Genomic DNA, 21,729 nt, shown 5'->3' on the forward strand with positions numbered 1-21,729 from the left:
CTCTTACTAGGAACTAAAGCACTATGATAGATCCTGGAGATACTGCTTATAAACAAGTCAAATAGGCCAGGCATGGTGGCTCACGCCTGTAATCCCAGCGCTTTTGGGAGGTCAAGGGAGTGGATCACCTGAGGTAGGGAGTTCGAGACCAGCCTGACCAACATGGTGAAATCCCGTCTCTACTAAAAATACAAAGCCAGGCGTGGTAGTGCATGCCTGTAATCCCAGCTACTCGGGAGGCTGAGGCAGGCGAATCGCTTGAACCTGGGAGGCGGAGGTTGCAGTGAGCCGAGATTGCGCCATTGCATTCCAGCCTGGGCAACAAGAGTGAAACTCCATCTCAAAAAAATAAAAAATAAAAAAGTCAAACAAGGTCTCTGCACTCATGGAATTTACATTCTACTCTGCAAAGCTTGTATCACTTATCCAATTTCAGGAATGAAACACTTCACTGGGGAAAAAGTGATCTACGAAAACCTATACAACTCTTAAAATGTTTTTCTAACAAGCTCTGTAGTGATGGTGATACTCTGCCAAGTTTGGGAACCATCAATTCTAGTCCAAACTACCTCCTCACAAAATTATCCTTTCTATAACCTAAACGGCAGATGGCCATTCGACCTCTGCCTGAACACTAGTAAAGATAAGGTTTTTCTTTTCCAGGAATGGCCAATTCATATGTAGAGTTGCTCTAATTAGGGGAGACTCTACCTTTAATTGAACTTAATCTCTCTCTCTGTAATTTCCAGAGAATTGTCCAGGTTCTACCCTTGGGAGAGACATTAAAAAAGAAAATAATATGGTGGTGCCCGTAGTCTCAGCTACTCAGAGGCTGAGGTGGAAGGATGTGCTATGATCTGTGTAGGAATAGCCACTGCACTCCAGTCTGGGCAATATAGCGAGATCCCATCTTTAAAAAATAAACTAAAAAGAAAAAAGTCAATTCTCTTTGTTACATGGTAATCCATGAAATAAAGATAGCTATCATTTGTACCTTAAGTTTTCTTTCAACATGTTAAGTCCCTTCTACATTACTCACAGCTGTAATTTATAGTTACTTCTCTTTCCGAACATCCCCTCAAGAAAAACACTCCTTCGCCATAAATATTATTGTGGCTACTTTCTTCTGGGAGGTCTCTAGTTTATCAATGTCTGAGCCTTTTAAAATAGTAAGAGCACAGTGTTCCAGTGGTCTTATCGGCGCAGAGTACAGTGTATTATTTTCCTTCATCAGGAAACTACACTTCTATGAATGAAGCTTAAGATTGGAAAGGCTACATTAGGTTTCTTAAAATGCTGCCTTACAGTATCTAGTGCTCAGATGGAAGAGAAAATAAAGTTAGTTTGACTATCTTCTGAAAGTGCACAAACACCTGGTGAATAAACCTGTCTAAAATTGTGTCTGGGGTTAAAGCTGAGTTCACCATCTATAGTTTCTAGAATCTATTCTTTTTTTCCTTTTTGTATACTTGCCCACTGGGCCATTTCTACTTCTCTTGTCTACTTTGATTTCACAAAGAATATCTTCCAGTGAAAATTACTTCAGTATAGCAGGCTTTAATTAATTTGGGCCTCTTAAAGCAGGTAGGTACTAATCTACCTTGCATTTTCTTTTCTCTAACTATGCTTGCTCTACCCTTTGAATATATATCAGTATCCTTGATAGAGAAAATTAAAGCAAAATATTATTATCTCCAGCTCTTACATTCTAGCTATGAATGTTATACCATCTATTCCCGTATAATAAAATCTATGGGTTCCCTCCCCATATGCAAATTAGAACTTTAAAGGTCCTTTTGGGCATTTCTATATGGGTCAAACAATATGAAATAGCTAATAATTGCTTTCTACATACAAAAGCAGTGATGTCATACGGCTCAACATGATAGCTATAATTGGAGTGTGGAGGGGAAGGGAGGTGTCGAGCATTAGTTTGATCTGGGTATTCTGCTTTTTTACCTATTAGGAAATCATCATCTATACTGTCTAGTCTGTAGTATAATCCCATATAGATTTCTCACTCCTTTTATCCCCATCCAGTGTTTTTCACATTTCACAGCCACATTTTGGTCTATAGATTCCTAAATACACTTAACATGCACTGCTACTCCTCACCTTCCAATTAAATTTATTTGTTTAAGACCAAGAATAGCCACTGTTACTATATATTAAACACTAATCCGGCGTCAAGTTTCTATAACTCTTCATGTTAAAGTTTCTAGTTTACTTTGTTACTTTATACTTAATATTTGTAAGTACTCTGCTGAACCCTTAATGTTTTCTCTTGTGAATTACTGACCAACTCCTTCTTTGTGGATTTCTTTTCTATTACACCTGCTATCCATCATGTTTTTATAAATTGGATATTTTTACCATTGACCCTAACAAACAGCAAAATAAACTTATCTGGCCTTAATTTTCTGTGTTTTCTCAATATCAGTTATAAGTGCTGATGAACAGTAACAGGGATAAAGTTATCCCATAAAAGCCTCCAATTATATCAAGAACATAGTAAAGAATTAATTAAAACTGAATACAATTCAAATAAAGGTTCCCCTGAAATTGGTCAATTTTTTCTACTAATATCTTTAAATGCTAATGAATTACCTTTAGAAATTAAGAACACTGAATGGGCCGGGCGCGGTGGCTCAAGCCTGTAATCCCAGCACTTTGGGAGGCCGAGACGGGCGGATCACGAGGTCAGGAGATCGAGACCATCCTGGCTAACACGGTGAAACCCCGTCTCTACTAAAAAAGACAAAAAACTAGCCGGGCGAGGTGGCGGCGCCTGTAGTCCCAGCTACTCGGGAGGCTGAGGCAGGAGAATGGCGTGAACCCGGGAGGCGGAGCTTGCAGTGAGCTGAGATCTGGCCACTGCACTCCAGTCTGGGTGACAGAGCGAGACTCCGTCTCAAAAAAAAAAAAAAAAATAAGAACACTGAATGGACTTTGAAAAAAGGCACAGGAAAATGCCATTTGAAGTGTATGATAGTCTAATGTGCACTGGAATACTAATACATTTCACATATTTAAATTGCTTTGCTTCAAAATTATAATATGAAATATTGTAACCCAAATTAACAAAGTTCAAACCAGACTGTGGTTTTCTTCATACAGCCTTCAATAATAGATTTGCTTTCCTTACTCTGTGACATCTTGAATCTATTATAAGGATGTGATTATTTTCTTTCTTCATTGTCCTACCCATTAGCAATGCAACCCATTATTTTAGAAAAAAATTACCAGTAATCTGCTAAAATATTTGTGTTAGAAAAAAAGTGTTTTAGCCAGTGTGGTACAAAATGTACTAATTTACTATCCTGACTTAAAAGCTTAGTACCAGAGTGTGGTAATTCCCACCTATAATCCCAGCTACTAGGGAGGCTGAGGTGGGAGGATCCCTCCAGCCCAGGAGTTGAAGGTTGCAGTGAACTATGATCTTGTCACTGCACTCCAGTTTGGGTGACAGAGTGAGACTCCATCTCATAAAACCTATTGGTTAGCTTAGTATTAGACCCTCAATATTAACTGGTGATAAACCAAAGAAAAAAAGACTCAATAACAAAGATGTTTAATAACAATGAATCCAAATCAAGAAATTATTACAGAGTGGTTATACTAATGATACCTTATTAGTACATCAACTTATTCCTTCCTGTAGTTCAAGACCAGTTTGTTCTAAATCCAGTCAATCATATCACCATCTAGGCCAGTAATAAGAAGAAATAAAAGGATCACTGGAAATGCATAACTTCTGCATAAAATACCTCAAAGCACATTTCCTTCTATTATCTTCATGAATGAAAAATAGATTATTAGACCAAAAAAAAAAAAAAACCTGCAAGAAGACTATGCTGAAACACGCTGAACTAATTATATGACAGGCAAAGAAGTCAAAAATTGTTAAATGCTGAGGAAAGTCAAAAAGTGGTAATCAGGTGTAAAGCAATTGTCATTTTATACTAAACTTAAGGTTTAACATTTTATATATTTACTAAGAAAAAATTTGAATAAGCAGGCAAAGACGCCAAAAATTGTTAAGTACTGAGGAAAGACAAACAGTGGTAATCAGGTGTAAAGCAGTTATCATTTTATACTAAACTTAAGGTTTAATATTTTACATATTTAATAAGAATAAATTTGAATTAGATTTCAAGGGTCTTCCTTGTCCGTGTATTGAAAAACGGCTCCATACAAGAGATAAAATTAGTATTTTTTATGAAATCTATACTCCACATCACATCATTTCTTATTGAGACACAGATATCAATAGCAGAAACCAAATTTAAAGTGCATTAGAAAGGCCCATTTTTGTAGAAATCATAAGCATTTGATTCAACCACATGAAGACACATTTGCCCACAGGTACAATTAGAAACAATATTACTACTCATTTTCTATGTCCTTATGAAATTTTCATGGGGATTTACATTTAAAATGTAACTGAGCTTTGTGTCCTTTAATTCTCAAGATTAAAAAAACGCAAGAGACAAAAAAATAGCTGACTTTGGCAATAAAAAGATGCAAACCTCAAAGATACAAACCAACTCTATAGTGAAGACTGAGGGGTTAATCACCATTTCTGAGGCTCTCGGAAGTAGTTTACAAGCAAACATGTTTTGCCTTTCTCTCTTTGAACTAGAATCTCTTACAGAATTGTGCTAAACCTCGAAGGGACATTAAAGATAAATTCTTAATGCAACCTCTCATAATAAAACTAAGGACCATGTTGATGAAGCAAGTTTTCTTAAGTCCTAAAAGAGATAAGTGATAGAGAAGGGGCATGAACTTGGGTCAAATGTTCTTTTTCATATACCACAGCTGCTGCTGAGTGTTTCATGTTTAAATATATCGGCAATGTTTATCTCCCACCAAATAAAAGATATTAATGGATCTAAAGCAGTGAACTCCTCATTTTTTTTGGGTGCCAAGTGCCTACTCAATAGCAGGAGATAAACCAAAAGGGTATGTGCCGGGGGGATGGGGAAAGGAGTGGGATAAAGGCATAAAATACAAAGCAATACTGTGGGAAAATCAAAAGGCCAGATGAATAGCTCAATTAAGTGCTGGCAGAACCGCATCTGGCTTTACCAATTCTCCCTACCTTGGTAGAATGATGTACTTGCAATACAGTATTGAAAAAAGAACAAGTGTCCAAAGCTTCTTCCTTATCTATAAAATCTACAAAACAGGTTATATTCCCTATCTAAGAATTAAATGAGGTGAATTTTGTAGAATGTCTAGCACAGTAGGCATTTGCTCATTAAAGCTTAGTTCCTTTACCCTTTCCTTTCCTCTCTGGGGTCTCAGTACTCTCATATGTCAGAATAGGGTAGGGTAGGAATACCAGGCAAAAGTTTGGTATTAGCCTGGTGACTCTAATGAATAGTGATCACTACTACAAAAAAATAAAATATATGCAAAAATGTTACCTATACTTTGCTGACCAGAGTCGATGATATATTTTTTAAATCCCCTTTTAATTTACAGAAGTTAACATTTAATGATTTTTTATATGCCAGGTACTATTCTAAGCACATTACATGTTTACCTTATTTAACCGTATGAAGTGAGTACTATTATTATCTCCTTTCTAAATATGTAGAAATTGAAGTATAGAAGGGTTAACTCACTTTCCTAAGATCCTTAGCTATTAAGCAGTAGTCAAGATTCAAACCCAAGCAATCTGGCTTCAAAGGTTGATCTCTTTGCTATGGCTGCTTTTATAGTTGCTTTTCTTAAAATTAGAGAAAAATGAAAAAAAAAAAAAATCATCATATACCCGAATAGCTAACTATGTTCCAATGACTACAACAGATTTCATCTCATATCTTAAATTCTAGCTCAAACCAACCTAGAACATAAATCTGCCAAAGCAACAAAAGTGGGATAGAATAGGCCCTAAGAAGATGTTTAAAATCTACTAGAAATAGTTCCAGCAAGGTCACAAGAAACAAGAGCAACACACAAAACTCAATTGCATTTTTATACACTAAAAATGAACATTTAGAAACAAAAATTAAAAACAAAATACCATTTACGATCACACCAAAGAAAATGATACCTAAATATACATTTAACAGAATATGCACAGTATCTCTATCCTGGAAATTACAAAATGGTGAAGAAAAAAATTAAAGACCACAATAAATGGAGAGACATACTATACTATGTTCACAGATTGGAAGGTATGACAGAGTAACATGTCAATTCTCCCCAAATGATTTATAGGTTTAACACAGTTCCTACCAAAGGGCTTTTGTAGACATCAAGGAGTGTATTCTAAACTTCACAGGGAAAGGCCCTAGAATATAGAAAACAATCTTTACAAAAACAAAATGAGAGGGAGTCTTCTTCCCAATATTAAGGCTTACTACATAGCTACAGTAATCAAAATAGCATGCTATTGGTGAGGAGATAAACACACAAATGAATGAAACAGAATAAAGGGCCCCAAAAATTTGCATAAATTTTCTTAACTGATTTTTAACAAAGGTACAGCTCAATTTCAGTGAAGGAAGAACAGCCTTTTCAACAAATGGTGCTGAAGCAATCTGACATCCAGAAGTAAAAGAATAATGAACCCTGACCTAAACCTTACACTTCACAGAATTAAACTCAAAATTAATCATAGAATTAAATTAAGGCATTAAACTATCAAACGTTTAGAAAAAAAGACACAGGAGAAAATCTTCAGAGTATGGGGCTAGGCAAAGAATTCTTAAACTTAACAACAAAAGCAAGATCCATAAAAGGGAAAATTGGTAAACAGGGTGTCATCAATTTTTTTAAATTTTAGACTTTGAAAGCCCATGTGAAAAGAACGAAAAGACAGACTAGGAGAAAATATTTGCAGAGAATATACCCAACAAAAAACTAGTATCTAGAATACATGAAAAACTCTTAAAGCTCAACAATGAAATTAAAAATAATCTAATTAGAAAATGGGCAAAAGGCATAGACACTTCACCAAAAAGCATATACAAACGGTAAATAAGCATACAAAAAGATGTTCAACATTAGTAGCTGTGATCGCTAATTTTATATATCAATTTGGGCCATCAGCATACAATATATGGTGCCATCAGCATACAATATATGGTGCTATTTTTCCCACAGCCAGGATTCAAAAGGAAGTTTCCTTTTGAAGCAATCAAAAGGATTGCTTCCTTTTCCAATAAACTTCTGCTTTGCTGGCCTAGAGGTCTTATAGTTCCAAAAGGAGGAATGCTTCCACCAGGAGACACAACAATAATTCTATTAAGCTGGAAGTTAAGACTGCTGCCCAGCTAATCACTTTAAGCAAGTATCCTATGCCTCTGAGTCAACAGGCAAAGAGGGTAGTTACCATATTGATTGACACTGACTACTGAGAGGAAACAGGACAGCTACTCCACAACAGAGGTAAGAAAGAGAATGTTGGAAATACAAGAGATCCTTTAGAGCATCTCTTAGTATTACCATGCCCTGTGATTAAGGTCAATGGAAAATTACAATACAATCCAGGGAGAACGACTAATGGCCCAGACATTTCAGGAATGAAGGTTTGGGTCACTTTACCTTATTTTACTATTCTGGGTAGTAAAAGAGGGTAGTTATACATACCAGCTACAACCACGTGACCAGTTACAGAACTGAGTACTGTGTTATTAAAGACTATTCCTCCTTATTTTGTAATGATGTATCTGTGTGTGTATAAGTTTCTTTGCTTTCCTTTATCATGTAACATAAGATGTACTAACTTATATTTAATGTTAATTAAATATTACGTAATAATATGAACTGATGTTAATTTTACCTCATTGTATTTACATTACAAGCTACAGAGAAAAGTAAACACCACTCAAGGACTTTCTTTCCTCTCCTGGGGAAGAGGTCTAATATATTTCAGTTGTATGCAAACAGATGTATCATGGCAAGTGAAATTATGACCTTGTTATTATCTTTATTTGGAGGATTAAGCATTTAGTTCTCCAAATAAAGATAATTTAAGGAAATGTGTGTAGATGCCAAATTGACAAAGAGTGAATCTGTGATAGTTTTAATGTGTCAACCAGACTGCGTCACAGAATGCACAAACATTGGGCTAAACATTATTCTGGGTGTGTTTGCACATGATTACATTTGAATTGGTAGATGGAGCAAGGCAGATTGCCCTCCCCAATGAATCAGGTGGGCTTCATTCAATGCCTTGGAGGTCTGAATAGAACAAAAGGCAGGTTAAGGGAGGATTCCCTCTCTGTCTATTTTCAAGCTGAGACATCTCTCTCTTCTGCACCTGGACTAGAACTTAACACCATCAGCTTTCCTGGTTCTCAGGCTTTTGGACTTGGACAGGATCTTATACCACCAGCTCTCCTGGGTCTTCAGCTTGCAGACGGAAGATCATGGGACTTCTCAGCCTCCATAATCACATAAACGAATTCCTTATAATAAATATATCTATCAATCCTACTGATTCTGTTTCTCTGACGTACCCTGACTATACAGGAGCCAGCAAGGAAATACAAATCAAAATCACAATGAGATATTTTACTACATATACACAAGAAAAGCTAAAATAAAAAACTTTGACAAGACCAAATGCTGGCAAGAATGTAGGGAAACTACATGGCTAATGCATTGCTAGTGGGAACATCAAATGCTACAGTCACTCTTAAAACACAAAACATAGGCATTCTGTTCCAAGATGGCTGAACAGAAACAGCTCCAGTCTGCAGCTCCCAGCGTGATCGATGCAGAAGATGGGTGATTTCTGCATTTCCAACCGAGGTAGCTGGTTCATTTCATTGCACTGGTTGGACAGTGGGGGCAGCCCTTGGAAGGCAAGCCAAAGCAGGGCGGGGCATCACCTCACCTGGGAAGCGCAAGGGGTCGGTTTCCTAGCCAAGGGAAGCCTTGAGAGACAGCACTTGGAAAACCGGGACACTCCCGCCCAAATACTGTGCTTTCCCAAAAATCTTAGCAAATGGCACACTAGGAGATTATATCCCGCACCTGGACTCAGCGAATCCCAAGCCCACAGAGCCTTGCTTACTGGTAGCTCACCAGTCTGAGATCCACCTGCAAGGCAGCAGCCTGGCGGGCGGGGAGGGGGTGGGGGTCCACCATTGCTGAGGTTTGAGTAGCTAAACAAAGCCACAGGAAGCTTGAACTGGGAGAAGCCCACCTCAGGTCAGCAAGTCCCACTGCCTCTGTAGTCTCCACCTCTGGGGACAGGGCATAGCTGAACAAAACGCAGCAGAAACTTCTGCACTTAAACGTCCCTGCCTGACAGATCTGAAGAGAGCAGTGGTTCTCCCAGCACAGAGTTTGGGCTCAGAGAACGGAAAGACTGCCTCCTCAAGTGGCTCCCTGACCCCCGTGTAGCCTAACTGGGAGACAACTCCCAGTAGGGGCCAACTGACATTTCATACAGCCTGGTGCCCCTCTGGGACAAAGCTTCTAGAAGAAGAATCAGGAAACAATATTTGCTGTTCTGCAGCCTCCACTGGTGATACCCAGGCAAACAGGGTCTGGAGTGGACCTCCAACAAACTCCAACAGACCTGCAGCTGAGAGACGTAACTGTTAGAAGGAAAACTAACAAACAGAAAGGAATAGCATCAATATCCACACCAAAACCCCATCTGCAGGTCACCAACATCAAAGACCAAAGGTAGATAAAACCACAAAGATGGGGAAAACCCAGAGCAGAAAAGCTGAAAATTCTAAAAACCAGAAAGCCTCTTCTCCTCCAAAGGATCGCAGCTCCTCGCCAGCAACGGAACAAAGCTGGATGGAGAATGACTTTGACGAGCTGATAGACGTAAGCTTCAGAAGGCTGGTAATAACAAACTTCTCTGAGCTAAAGGAGGATGTTCGAACCCATCGCAAGGAAACTAAAAACCTTGAAAATAGATTAGACGAATGGCTAACTAGAATAAACAGTGCAGAGAAGACCTTAAATGACCTGATGGAGCTAAAAACCATGGCACGAGAACTACATGATGCATGCACAAGCTTCAATAGCCAATATGATCAAGTGGAAGAAAGGGTGGTATCAGTAACTGAAGATCAAATTAATGAAATAAAGCGACAACTTTAGAGAAAAAAAGAGTAAAAAGAAAAGAACAAAGCCTCCAAGAAATATGGGACTATGTGAAAAGACCAAATATACATTTGATTGGTGTACCTGAAAGTGATGGGGAGAATGGAACCAAGTTGGAAAACACTCTTCAGGATATTATCCAGGAGAACTTCCCCAACCTAGCAAGGCAGACCAGCATTCAAATTCAGGAAATACAGAGAACACCACAAAGATATTCCTCAAGAAGAGCAACCCCAAGACACTTAATTGCCAGATTCACCAAGGTTGAAACGAAGGAAAAATGTTAAAAGCAGCCAGAGAGAAAGGTCAGGTTACCCACAAAGGGGTAACAGTGGATCTCTCAGCAGAAAGTCTACAGGCCAGAAGACAGTGGACGTCAATATTCAACATTATTAAAGAAAAGAATTTTCAATCCAAAATTTCATACGCAGCCAAACTAAGCTTCATAAGTGAAGGAGAAATAAAATCCTTTACAGACAAGCAAACGCTGAGAGATTTTGTGACCACCAGGCCTGCCTTACAAGAGCTCCTGAAGGAAGCACTAAACATGGAAAGAAACAACTGGTAACAACCACTGCAAAAACATGCCAAATTGTAAAGACCATCAACGCTAGGAAGAAACTGCATCAACTAACGGGCAAAATAACCACCTAACATCATAATGACATGATCAAATTGACACATAACAATATTAACCTCAAATGTGAACGGGTTAAGTGCTCCAATTAAAAGACACAGACTGGCAAATTGGATAAAGAGTCAAGACTCATCAGTGTGATATATTCAGGAGACCCATCTCATGTGCAGAGCACACATAGGCTCAAAATAAAGGGATGGAGGAAGATCTACCAAGCTAATGGAAAGCAAAAAAAAAAAAAAAAAAAGCAGGGGTTGCAATCCTAGTCTCTGATGAAACAGGCTTTCAACCAACAAAGATTAAAAGAGACAAAGAAGGCAATTACATAATGGTAAAGTTATCAATGCAACAAGAAGAGCTAACTATCCTAAATACATATGTACCCAATACAGGAGCACCCAGATTCATAAAGCAAGTCCTTAGAGACCTACAAAGAGACGTACACTCCCACACAATAATAATGGGAGACTTTAACACCCCACTGTCAACAGGATCAACATGACAGAAGGTTAACAAGGATATCCAGGAACTGAACTCAGCTCTGCAACAAGAAGACCTAATAGACATCCACAGAACTTTCCACCACAAATCAACAGAATATACATTCTTCTCAGCACCACATCACACTTATTCCAAAACTAACCACATAGTTGGAAGTAAAGCACTCCTCAGCAAATGGAAAAGAACAGAAATCATAACAAACTGCCTCTCAGACCACAGTGCAATCAAATTAGAACTCAGGATTAAGAAACTCACTCGAAACCACAAAACTACATGGAAACTGAACAACCTACTGCTGAATGACTACTGGGTAAATAACGAAACGAAGGCAGAAAAAAAGATGTTCTTTGAAACCAATGAGAACACAAGACACAACGTACCAGAATCTCTGGGACACATTTAAAACAGTGGGTAGAGGGAAATTTACAGCACTAAATGCACACAAGAGAAAGCAGGAAAGATCTAAAATTGACATCCTAACATCACAATTAAAAGAACTAGAGAAGCAAAAGCAAACACATTCAAAAGTTAGCAGAAGGTAACAACTAAGATCAGAGCAGAACTGAAGGAGATAGAGACACAAAAAACACTTCAAAAAAAAAAAATCAATGAATCCAGGAGCTGGTTTTTTGACAAGATCAACAAAATTGATAGACTGTTACCAAGACTAATAAAGAAGAAAAGAGAGAAGAATCAAATAGACGCAATAAAAAATGATAAAGGAGTATTACCACCGATCCCACAGAAATACAAACTACCATCAGAGAATACTATAAACACCTCTACGCAAATTAACTAGAAAATCTAGAAGAAATGGATAAATTCCTGGACACATACACCCTCCCAAGACTAAACCAGAAAGAAGCTGAATCTCTGAATAGACGATGAACAGGCTCTAAAATCGAGGCAATAATTAATAGCCTACCAACCAAAAAACGTCCAGGACCAGGTGGATTCACAGCCAAATCCTACCAGAGGTACAAAGAGGAGGTGGTACCATTCCTTCTGAAACTATTCCAATCAACATAAAAAGAGGGAATCCTCCCTAACTCATTTTATGAGGCCAACATCAGCTTGATACCAAGGCCTGGCAGAGACACAACAAAAAAAGAGAATTTTAGACCAATATCCCTGATGAACATCGAAGTGAAAATCCTCAATAAAATACTGACAAACCGAATCCAGCAGCACATCAAAAAGTTTATACACCATGATCAAGTTGGCTTTATCCCTGAGATGCAAGGCTGGTTCAGTATATGCAAATCAATAAACATAATCCATCATATAAACAGAACCAATGACAAAAGCCACATGATTATCTCAATAGATGCAGAAAAGGCCTTCGACAAAATTCAACAGCCCTTCATGCTAAAAACTCTCAATAAACTAGGTACTGATCGAACGTATTTCAAAATAATAAGAGCTATTTATGACAAACGCACAGCCAATATCATACTGAATGGGCAAAACCTGGAAGCATTCCCTTTGATAACTGGCACAAGACAGGGATGCCCTCTCTCACCACTCCTATTCAACATGGTGTTGGAAGTTCTGGCCAGGGCAATCAGGCAAGAGAAAGAAATAAAGGGTATTCAATCAGGAAAAGAAGAAGTCAAATTGTCCCTGTTTGCAGATGACATGATTGTATATTTAAAAAACCCCATCATCTCAGCCAAAAATCTCCTTAAGCTGATAAGCAACTTCAGCAAAGTCTCAGGATACAAAATCAGTGTGCAAAAATCAAAGCCATTCTTATACACCAATAACAGACAAACAGAGAGCCAAATCATGAGTGAACTCCCATTCACAATTGCTTCAAAGAGAATAAAATACCAAGGGATGTGAAGGATCTCTTCAAGGAGAACTACAAACCACTGCTCAATGAAACATAGTAGGACACAAACAAATGGAGGAACATTCCATGCTCATGAATAGGAAGAATCAATATAGTGAAAATGGCTATACTGCCCAAGGTAATTTATAGATTCAATGCCAACCCCATCAAGCTACCAATGACTTTCTTCACAGAATTGGAAAAAAACTTTAAAGTAAAGTTCATATGGAACCAAAAAAGAGCCCACATTGCCAAGACAATCCTAAGCAAAAAGAACAAAGCTGGAGGCATCATGCTACCTGACTTCAAACTATACTACAAGGCTACAGTAACCAAAACAGCATGGTACTGGTACCAAAACAGATATATAGACCAATGGAACAGAACAGAGGCCTCAGAAATAACACCGCACATCTACAACCATCTGATCTTTGACAAATCCGACAAAAACAAGAAATGGGGAAAGGATTCCCTATTTAATAAATGGTGCTGGGAACACTGGCCAGCCATATGTAGAAAGCTGAAACTTCATGACTAAAACACCAAAAGCAATGGCAACAAAAGCCAAAATAAGACAAATGGGAGCTAATTAAACTAACGAGCTTCTGCACAGCAAAAGAAACTACCATCAGACTGTATAGGCAACCTATAGAATGGGAGAAAATTTTTGCAATCTACCCATGTGACAAAGGGTTAATATCCAGAATCTACAAAGAACTTAAACAAATTTACAAGAAAAAAAACAAACAACCCCATCAAAAAGTGGGCAAAGGATATGAACAGACATTACTCAAAAGAAGACATTCATACAGCCAACAGACACATGAAAAAATGCTCATCATCACTGGTCATCAGAGAAATGCAAATCAAAACCACAATGAGATACCATCTCACACCAGTTAGAATGGCAATCATTAAAAAGTCAAGAAACAACAGATGCTGGAGAGGATATGAAGAAACAGGAATGCTTTTACACTATTGGTGGGACTGTAAACTAGTTCAACCATTGTGGAAGACAGTGTGTTGATTCCTCAAGGATCTAGAACTAGAAATACCATTTAACCCAGCTATCCCATTACTGGGTATATACCCAAAGGATTATAAATCATGCTACTATAAAGACACATGCACACGTATGTTTATTGCAGCACTATTCACAATAGCAAAAACTTGGAACCAACCCACATGTCCATCAATGATAGACTGGATTAAGAAAATATGACACATATATACCATAGAATACTATGCAGCCATAAAAAAGGATGAGTTCTTGTCCTTTGCAGGGACATGGATACAGCTGGAAACCATCATTCTGAGCAAACCATCATAAGGACAGAAAACCAAACACAGTATGTTCTCACTCATAGGTGGGAACTGAACAATGGGCACACTTGGACACAGGGTAGGGAACACCACACACTGGGACCTGTCATGGTTTAGGGGGCAGGGGGAGGGATAGCATTAGGAGAAATACCTAATGTAAATGACGAGTTAATGGGTACAGTACAACAACATGGCACATGTATACCTGTGTAACAAATCTGCACGTTTTGCACATGTACCCTAGAACTTAAAGTATAATTGAAAAAAAAATGATCCTGAAGAAAGTAATTAAGAACAGAAATTAATAATAAAACTCTAAGAAACAAACAAAAAAAGCCACAAAACATTCAATTACCATATGATCCCCAATTACAAACTTGGGCATTTATTCCAGAAAAATGAAAGTTTGTGTTCACAAATAATCCTTACATAAATGTTCATAGAAGCTTTATTTATAATAGCCAAAAACTGGAATCATCCCAGATGTCCTTCAACTGGTGAATGGCCAAACAAATTGTGGGGCATCCATACCATGGAATATCACTCAGCAATAAAAAGGAATGAATGACACGTGCAACAAATAGCATGAATGGTCAGGAAATTATGCTGAGCAAAAGAACGTTACATAGTGTATAATTCCATTGATATAACTTTTCTTGAAATGATGGAACTATAGAAATATAATACAGATTAGTGATTGACAACATGGGGTGGGGGGTCACGCAGGAGGGAAGCCGATGTGGTTATGAAAGAGTAACATGATGAATCCTTGAGGACATAAAACTTCTTTATCTTGACTGCGCTAGTGGATACGCAAGTACTAAAACTGTACAGAACTTAGCATGCAACATAGATATATACATAAATGAGTACAGGTAAAACTGAGGACATCTGACATGACCATAAGCAATTTCCTGAGTCTTAAGCCAAACATCTCCCAGTGTACCACCCCAGCACCTTTGTTTCTGCTATTCCTTTAGCCTTATGCCCACCTCTGTCATTTCAACCTATCGATATCCTTTTTATTCTTGGAGGCACAGGCTAAAATTGCATCCTTTTTCATGAAATCTTTCTCCATCACGTCAGCTAAACATGAACTCTCCTGCTTCAGTTCTGGCCCTTACCATGGTATATCTTATACTAGTTACATATTTCTGATTTAAGATTTTAAGCATTTGAGAATAAGGATTAATGTGTAACTATAAGCACTAAGTCAGCTCAATCCCTTGGAAAGGCGCTCAGGTATTTGTTTTAATTAATCTGGTCCCACCCTTACCAAAATATCCAACCAAAATTCCTACTCCTCCAGGGCATAAATTCTCCACTTGAAATAGACAGGTCTCCTCCTCTGTCCTATGCAGGTATCTTCTTACCTGGAAAGTTCCATTTCAAGTTACAATGAACCCTTCAAAGTTATCTCAAAGGTCATTTATTCTTTGAAGTCTTCCCATGTTTTTCTTAATCCGTTTCAATGAATCCAGGAGCTGGTTTTTTGATAAGATCAACAAAATTGATCTCCTTCTTGTAATGCCCATTACACTTTATACTTCCCTTAAATCACTTAGTTTAAGTCCTATACTACAATCACATTCTGGCATCTGCTTAATCTTCTCCAAAAAGTAAACTCCTTGACAGCAACAACTGCCCTGAACACTTTGGAAAATGCTTTACATGTATTTGGTGTTCACGTATTTGCTGAATCAAATCAAACTTATTTCTAGAAAATTAAGTAATATCATTCAACCTTCTAACACTATTGATAAAAATAAATGCCATGGAGTAAGTTTTACAGGAAATGTTAATCAACTCTGTAATTCTGTTATGACTTACAAGATACCATTTCTGATTCTCCCTGCCTCTCTATACCTTGCCTTCTTAGTTTCTCATATATATATATATATATATATATATATTTTTTTTTTTTTTTTTTTTTTTTCTATCCTGACCCACATTTACTGAAATGCTGATGGCTCCTTCAGATTTTTTTTCTTTTTTTTTTTTTTTTTTTTTTTTTTTTGAGACAGGATCTTGCTCTGTTACCCAGGCTGCAGCGTACTGGCATGTTGGCTCACTGCAGCCTGAACCTCTTGGGCTCAAGAGATTTTACCTCAGCCTCCTGAGTTGCTGGGACTACAGATGCGTCCACCATACCCAGCTAATTTTCTTATTTTTTTTTTTTTTTGTAGAGGTGGGGTCTCCCTATGTTACCCAGGCTGCTCCTGAACTCCTGGGCTCAAGCGATCCTCCCACGATGGCCACCCAAAGTACTGGGATTACAGGTGTGAGCCACCATGCCTAATCCAGGTTCCTTCACATTCTATCCAGGTCTCTCTTCTCCATCCTCACACAGTCCCTGAGTGATCTTTCCTACTCACATACTAATTACTGCCAAATCTTTATCTGTAACCTCTATTTTTCACCTTAGCTCCAGGCCTACATTTTCAACTACCTAATAGACAAGCATCCCGTCATATCTGGATATATCATAAATGAAGATTTCCCAAATCAAGTTTATTAGCCTTCAATCACAAGTTTTCTATAATCTCCCTTTCCTCAACTTTGAGACTAACAGATTATTTTTTATTCTTCCTCTTTTATGTCCTATATCCAACCAAACTGTATTATTAATCCCCCCTCCAAAATCTTGCTTGAATCAATCCAGTTACCTCCATTTCTATCACTACCATCTCTACATTCATTTTCTGTCTACATCTATAGTAACAGTCTCCCCCCGGTTTCCCTACCTGCCTCTCCATTTTCTCTCCTATCCAGTTTATCCTATACTCTATGTGTTACCTTTCCAAAATAAAATTCTGATCATATGATTTTCCTATTCAAAAACATCCAATGATTCCTCAATATCAATAGGATAAAATCTAAACTCATTATTCATGTAGACCAGGGGTTGGCAAACTAAGGTCCATGAACCAAATGTAACCCACCATCTTTTTGTACACGCAATTTTATTGGAAAACAGCCATGCTCATTCATTTACATATTATCTATGGCTGTTTTCACAGCAACAGAGTTGAGTAATTGCAACGGAGACCAAATGCTCCAGAAAGCCAAAAATATTTATTATCTGGCCCTTTACACAAAAAAGTTTGCAGACTCCTGGCATAGAGGATGTAGAATAATTGGGCCCCTACTTCCTTTTCCAGTCTCAACTCCCATCACAAACTCCAAGCCTTTGTTATGTCAAACAGGCTATTCTCTTCTTAATAAAACCACTACTTGTTTTTCAAGGGGCTTTACTTGACACAATTGGGGCCCAGACTATATTGAATAAAATGATGGCTTTTTACCAATTCCTACCATATTATCTCATGTCTTATTTAAAACACATACAAAACTATGATTCTAAACAGAAATCAGAGGATGGAAACTAACTGGGAAAGTGACAGCAAATATGTGTATTATAAAGATTGCAGAACACTTAAAATACCTGACAAGAGGTTCTATCATGGCAACTAAAAAACACCTTTTACTTTGCCAGGATACTTTTGTGCAAAGAGCACTAGATTTGAAGTCAAAGCACTTGGGTCTAATACTAAAGTTTGGATATTAGAGTCCCAGTACCGTTGCATATGAGCTACAAAGTCTTTTCATAAAGATAACACAAACATTGAATTTTTAATCTGAGTCACTATTATCATTACCAATATTATCAGCATCTGTGATCCAATATCATAATTACAAATTATATTTTCATAATGTTTCAAAGCTTATAAAGTATTCACAGACATCTCATGAGTTCACAGTAGTCTTGTGAGATTTGAAGGCAAGTTTCTTCACTTTGTAAATAAGGAAACTAAGGCCCAAAGAAACTAAGTGTGTTGCCTAACATCACAAAGTCAAAAAATAGCAGAGGCTCAATCTAGGTCTCCTGATTCTAGTTTAATAGTCTTCCCGCTTTTCAATGTTGTCTATTTAATGACATTTTACAAAATGTAATCTGCTGTGAGCCTGCAATAAGAAATAATTTAACAGCAAAAATTCTACATAATATCCCTCGATCTTACCTCTACCTGAGAGACAACACCATCAGCAAAGGCTATGGCTTCAAATAAATTTGGTTCTACTGAAAAGCTCATCAAGATTCAAAGAGTATTCCAAGATGGTCACATCAGAGTTGTTAGACCACTAACTAGTCCAGTCTTTATTTACATTAGAAAAAAAATCTGTTTGCATTACAACTATTTCACACAGGCATGAAACTTTAAAGTGGTGTCAGAAAAATGTTTCTAGGCTAAAATAAAGGATTTTCAACTCAACAGACTAAGAACATTGAGGAGAGTCCTTAAGTAAAATTAATAACAAAATGCTATATATTGACCACTGCTTTTGAAATATTTATAAGACTACATGTTAAAAAGTCAAAATCTATCTGGGACTGAAAGAGTGAATATCAGCTAGGACTGAAAAAAGAAAAAAGCAACCGTGCAATTAATCAGGCTTGGGAAGACAGACATAGATAAAACCAGCTACAAAATTAAGAGGAAACATTGTTTTTCCCAAGGTTATGCGGCAGTTGTAAAATATCATGAAGACTCCCTCTCGAGTGATTACTGCTTTCTTACCAGCAATGACCCTGGACCCACTTTGCTATTTTCACTTATTACCAGAGGGAGATACCCAGTTCCTAAAATGTCCTTGCTTCATTACGGTACCCGATCCATAGTTAATCCCCACTTGTTCCAATTTGCCTTAGTAACAGCAGCCAATCTAGAAGTGATCCTGGCTTCCATCAGACCCTCCTCAGAATACTTTAACGTAAACCAAACTTTACAAAAAACTTCCCTCATCCCTCTTATCCAGAGGCCTTTCATTGTTACTTGGGAGTTTACTCACTTACTATACATCAATACATCTGATTTTCTCAGACTACAGGCTAATTCTTAGTGGTCCTTGGTTGATTATGCTTAAACAAAAAAATGCATTTTGAATTATCCTACAGATTCAGCAGTTTCCTATCGACAAAAGCACTCTTAAGACCCTCCTAAAAAACCTCCTAAGCCTAAACCAGAAAATCACTAACCACAATAGACTTTTACTCCCAAGAAAGACGAGTAACTCACTGAATTCTGTTTATTATCACAGGAAATATTCTGATCAATAATGTTAAGAGATATAGGACTTAACCAAAGCCAGGTAACTATCATATCTGCTGGGAAAGAGAGTTTATCAGCAAATTGGCACCAAGTTCCAGAAAAAAACAGAAGTATACAAATTGGTGGTATTATTATTATTATTATTTTGAGACAGGGTCTCACTCTGTCACCCTGACTAGAGTGCAATGGCATGAACACAGCTCACTGCAGCCTCAACCTCCTGGGCTCAAGTGATCCCGCTGCCTCAGACTCCTGAGTAGCTGGGGCTATAGGTACACTTGGCTAATCTCTTATTGTTTAATTTTTGTAGAGACAGGGTCTCACCACGTTGCCCAGGCTAGTCTCAAATTCCTGGGCTCAAGTGATCCTCCAGCACTGGCCTCCCAAACTGTTGGGATTACAGGCACGAGCCACCACAGCCGGCCTCTGATTTTTTGAATACAAATGAATCACATAACTCTTGGGCAATTTTATCTGTTACCTGCAATCATTAAAGTTAAACACAGTACATATGAAATCTTTACGTAATTTTCTAATTTTTTTAGTTTTTTAGTTTTTGGCTAGAGGTGGGATCTCACTTTGTTGCCCAGGCTGGTCTCAAATTCCTGGGCTAAACGGATCCTCCATCCTAGGCCTCCCAAAGGGCCAGATGACAGGCTTCAGCCATCACATTCAGCCTAATTTTTAAATTTTAATGTAAATTATGTAAAAATAGACTGTTTCCAATTTTTCAATAAATGGCATTGAAAGAGAAACCAAATTATTTTGGCCATAGGTCAAGCTAACTTCATAAACATAGAAGCCACATTTCATCTATTACAAGGTAAAAAATAAGATTCTATTGTGTTTTAAGCTTTAAAAAACTCAGAGTTGAAAAGTGCCTGTTACCAATAAGTCTTTGGAAAATAGAAAATCTAGCTATTTGAAAGAATAATAATCTCAACCCAACTTTAGTAGACCAGACTTAAAGGGGATAGGACAAAAACATTATTATCAAAGTAATGTTCAAATATGATGCTTATAGGATTAGGAAAATCCTGTAACCAACTTCAAAACAAAGTTTTAAACTTCTAAGAAACAGTAGCTGCACATCTACCTCAATTTTAAGTCAAGAATACAGAGGCCCAGTGGGGGATGAAGCAAGGAGAGGAGTGCTTTCAGCAAAAGATTAAGACTGAATCAAAAATAGTACAAGGCTCAGGCCAATAACTACTGACCAAATATAGTCTTAAAGCTGTATAGACATAGGGCAGAAAGGACTACTGTTCATAGATCAGGCTTCTTGTACCATACCTATCATCATCAATATCCTCATCTTCAAATACAAAGAGTTTTTCAGAAAACAAGCTGTACGTAATTAAGCAGAGATAAAATAACCTTGGATTCGTATTTTCTCTTTTACAAATAAATAACCTGGTCAACATTAGTTTTATTTTTTAAAAATTTCACCAGGCACAGTGGCTCACATCTGTCATTCCAGCACTTTGGGAGGCCGAGACAGGTGCATCACTTGAGGTCAGGAGCTCGAGACCAGCCCAGCCAACATTGTGAAACCCGTTCTCTACCAAAAATACAAAAATTAGCCGAGCGTGGTGGCGCACACCTGTAATCCCAGCTACTTGGGAGGCTGAGGCATGAGAATTGCTTGAAGTTGGGAGGTGGAGTTTGCACTCAGCCAAGATGGTGCCACTGCACTCCAGTCTAAGCAATAGAGCAAGACTCCATCTCAAAAACAAACAATTTCATCAGAAAACAGAACATGGTCAGGAGTGGCAGCTCACGCCTGTAATCTCAGCACTTTGAGAGGCCGAGGTGGGTGGATCAACTGAGGTCAGGAGTTCAAGACCAGCCTGGTCAACATGGTGAAACCCCATCTCTACTAAAAATACAAAAAATTAGCTGGGCGTGGTGGCGCACGCCTGTAATCCCAGCTACTCGGGAGGCTGAGGCAGGAGAATCACTTGAACCTGGGAGGTAGAGGTTGCAGTGATCCAAGATCATGCCATTGCACTCCAGCCTGGGCAACAAGGGTGAAACTCTGTCTCAAAAATAAAAAAGAAAGAAAGAAAATAGAATGTATGAAACCCTCTGATTGGTTAAAATGTAGCAAGCATATAAATTTCTATTAAGTAGACAGGACAATAATAGACTAAGAAAATACTGCCAAAAACACTGGAAAGTGGCCAGGTGCAGTGGTTCATGCTTGTAATCCCAGTACTTTGGGAAGCAAACCA

The 21,729-nt window shown here is 37.9% G+C and overlaps 1 protein-coding gene across 5 annotated transcripts in view; it reads right to left on the minus strand.

Annotated features, from left to right (window-relative positions):
• BRWD3 (bromodomain and WD repeat domain containing 3) overlaps nucleotides 1-21,729 on the minus strand; it is a 134,714-nt gene that overhangs the window by 87,320 nt on the left and 25,665 nt on the right. Inside the window, exon 1 of one of the 5 annotated variants that reach the window (XM_030933833.1) lies at nucleotides 3,629-3,647. The exons of the other annotated variants lie outside the window; for them this stretch is intronic. The gene's annotated coding sequence lies outside the window, so the exon portion shown is untranslated. Of the gene's footprint in view, nucleotides 1-3,628; nucleotides 3,648-21,729 lie in introns of those variants that run through there. 5 annotated transcript variants of the gene reach the window in all.

This window comes from Rhinopithecus roxellana, chromosome 7 (genome assembly GCF_007565055.1).
Source record: "Rhinopithecus roxellana isolate Shanxi Qingling chromosome 7, ASM756505v1, whole genome shotgun sequence".
Classification (NCBI taxonomy): domain Eukaryota; kingdom Metazoa; phylum Chordata; class Mammalia; order Primates; family Cercopithecidae; genus Rhinopithecus; species Rhinopithecus roxellana.